Source organism: Caretta caretta, chromosome 21 (assembly GCF_965140235.1).
Source record: "Caretta caretta isolate rCarCar2 chromosome 21, rCarCar1.hap1, whole genome shotgun sequence".
Lineage (NCBI taxonomy): Eukaryota > Metazoa > Chordata > Testudines > Cheloniidae > Caretta > Caretta caretta.
The window spans coordinates 1,481,263-1,484,787 of record NC_134226.1 but is presented as its reverse complement, the minus strand read 5'-3'; positions in this window follow the sequence as shown (position 1 = coordinate 1,484,787).

Genomic DNA, 3,525 nt, shown 5'->3' with positions numbered 1-3,525 from the left:
CGGCCGGCGCTGCGCGCCCCGCCCCCGAGCACGTGCCCGGCGTGCGGGCAGCGCCCCCCCGGCCCCCCCCGCTGGGCCCGTCACCTGGGCGCGCGCGCACGCGCCGGGGCGCTGAGAACAGCTGACCAGTGGGAGCCGGGACCGCGCCCGGCCCCGCCGATCCCCTGCGCCGCCCGCCGGCTCCAGCTCGGCCCCCCGTGGGCGTGGCCATGTCCCTGCTTCTCCGCAGGCCGCAAGCCGTGCAGTGAGTGTAGGACACTGTGCCCTCCAGCCAGCGCAGTGCACGCTGCCGGAGTCAGGGGCAGAGGCGGATTAGGGGTGTGGGGGGCCCTGGGCCAGAGCAAGGGGGGGCCCCTCCCCACCCCTTAAGCCTGCAGGCCCATCCCCCCCATCCGGTGCTCCGGCACCCCCCACAGCAGGAGCACCCGTCGAGGGTCCCCCCGATTGCCTTGGCCCCGTGGGCCCAGTGATTAATCCGCGCCTGGAGAGGATTTTCCCGGAGGGCGAGCCCTGGTTCCGAACCAGGGCCGCAGGCCGCGGTACACAGAGGCGGGTACAGTGCCCCCCTCAAGAGTAGCAAACGGAAAAACATGCCTCAGCTATAAGCTTTTTACTTCTGATTTCCTCCAGAGCTTTTGTTTTATGTTGTGTAAGGCACTGAGTTGAACAGGAAGATGAGCCTTCGTGGTAGCAAAAATTGTTCCGAAATGGCAAGCAACTTATACCACACTACTCCTACAAAAAGTGATTAAAGATCAGATCTAAATTGGGCACAGGTAGGTGTTGTATAAGCTGGACCTTGCATATACAGTAGCTCAGTAATTAAAACAAAAGGATCATATAGCAAAGCTGCCAAAGAAAGGAGACCTCAGTCAATGTAAAACCTGGAGGGGCATTCAGTTGCTGTCTAGCCCACGTAAAGTATTTACACATATTCTAAACAGAATAAAGAAAGGGGTAGATTCAAGGTTATGACAAGAACAGGCAAGGTTCAGATGGGAGAAATCATGTATAGATCAAATAGCAACCTTATGTATCACCATAGAACTGTCAATCAAAGGGCAGTCACTACTTTATTGGAATGTTACAGATTTCCAAAAAGTGGTTGATACAGTGGATAGAAGTTTTATGGAAGTTGCTATGCCACTGTGTGATCCCTCAGAAATTTGTGACCATCATTCAGAACTTCTATGAAAATATGACATGCCTAGTAATACATAACAGCAAACTGACTAAGCCAGGGATTCTCAAACTTCATAGCACTGCGACTCCCTTCTGACAAAAAAAAATTACATGACCCCAGAAGAGGGGACTGAAGCCTGAACCCCACTGCCTGGGGGCGGAGGGCAAAGCCAAAGCCCAAAGGCTTCAGCCCCAGGCAGGGGGCCTGTTACCTGAGCCCTGTCGCCCAGGGTTGGAGCCCTTGGGCTTCAGCCCCAGGAGGTAGAGCTCAGGCTTTGGCTCTGGGCCCCAGCAACTCTAAGCCAGCCCTGGTGACCCCATTAAAATGGGGTGGCGACCCACTTTGGGGTCCCGACCCACTTTGGGAACTGCTTGGCTAAGCCATTTGAGGTTACTATAGCCATTAGCCAAAGTGTTCCATCTCCAGAAATAGCTCGATCTTCTTGTCTGGATCTCAGACGCTTTACATAGTTTACAAGCACGGTCAAAATGCTGTATGGTTGTAAAAGTAAGCATCCCATTTTCAGCCAAGATTTTGCTAATTAAGAAAATACAAGTGTTATAGAAACCATGAAATACAAAAATAGTCTTTAGATAGGTTTAAAAAATCCTCAAAAGATAGCAGCCAAAAATGTAGGACAAACTAGATTCTAGAATTTTTATACCTACTTTTAGTTAGCATTTGTTATATACGATGTGTATTGTTTAAACTTGTACATATGCCAGAAACCCTTTAAAAACATTCAAAATTCCCCTTCATTAAATTAGTTTAATCACTTGTGTTTTCATATAGGTACAGTTCTATCAGCTAATGTCAATTTCTCACTTTCCTCCTCCATCATTCTAACAGTTTAGCACTCTGAAAAGTAGTTTGGGGATAAAACTTAATTCAGTCAAGTCACTAAGGTTTGTTTTTTTTAAATGCTGCATAAGGTGAACTTAACTTTCTCCAAACAGCAGAGAGAGAGTTATTAGCATGAACATGCTCTTTCAAGTAATTTAGATCCAATAGGGACAGATTTTCTGAGGGGGGGAAAAAAGAGAAACACTGGTTTGTTAAATTTTTAGGAGGATGTTCACTGTGAAGTTCAAGTCATTACTTGTCATTTCAGCAGCTTAACCCTGAACAATATTGTATTTTTAATTATGACCTTCAGTTTAATAGTGCATAGCTTTTTCATGCCTTTTTCAGTGTTTTTAAGCTACTGGTCTAGCATTGCCTGTCACTTATAGCTCTCAGTGTTTGTAACTCCAGCAAAAAATGGCTACTCTGATAAAAGTCCAAGAATCTTGGGCAAACCATACTTATTTGAATTTAACTGCCAGTCACCGTATTTGCAAAATACATTTTCAGCATGTCAAACGATCCACAAGCAGCTCTCAGGAGGAAACTATTCTCTATTTAAAGTCTATAGAACAATTTGGGATCTACACATTGCCTGAAAAAAGTAATTCTGATCAATCCAATAGCTTAAATAACATTGCACAACCATCAAAACTATTGCTGCTCTCCTTTCCAAAGGCATGCACACCTGAAACTATGCTATCTCATGAATAGTTTACTGGTCCAGATGAGATTCTGTGGTGTGCCAACAACGGAAACAGTGCTCTAAGTTTGCATGCTTTCGCATGAAAGTTAGAGGACAAACTATGATAAACGTAAGTTACGCTATGCTGCTTTGCCACATACAAATAACACCATGAGTGAAAAGCCACTATTTCACAGAACAAAGTGGAGACAGTGTTCTACAAGTTTTACCTGCTGTTGTGGTGGCCAGTCAGTTCCCTGTAGGTAAACTATAGATCAGCAGCAGTCCTGCATGTGCAGATGCAGCAGAGAATTTCCTCCACTTTGAAATACTGACTCAGTATCAATTCAGATTTTTGCAGTACACCTTTACTAACGTTAAGTAAGATATCCAGGGATGCACAGGGACTCCTGCAGGGAGAGAACTACTGTTATACAGTGTTCAAACTGGGGTAGATTGTAGAGGGATTGGGATAATCCATTGTAGGGCTGTTTGCGATTTAACAAACTTTTAAAAACATGCCATTTGGTACAGTTGGGTGCATTCTAAAGCCAGAAATTGTCTCCAGAATACTTTGAAAGAGCAAGAGATCATCAACATCATCAACATCCCTGGCAGGGATGGTGTGTGGTATCTGGAGACAGGATAGGGAATTGTAGCAGAGGCCTCATAACTTAAAAATCAAACCTTGCAAAGGTTTTAGTTCCATTAGAGCTGTTGGCCACCTTTCCCCCACTGCCATTATATGCAACACATAGCAAGAATAGTTTCTCTTTCTCCCCTCCTAGATAGAAGGTCCAGTGATTGCAGGCTT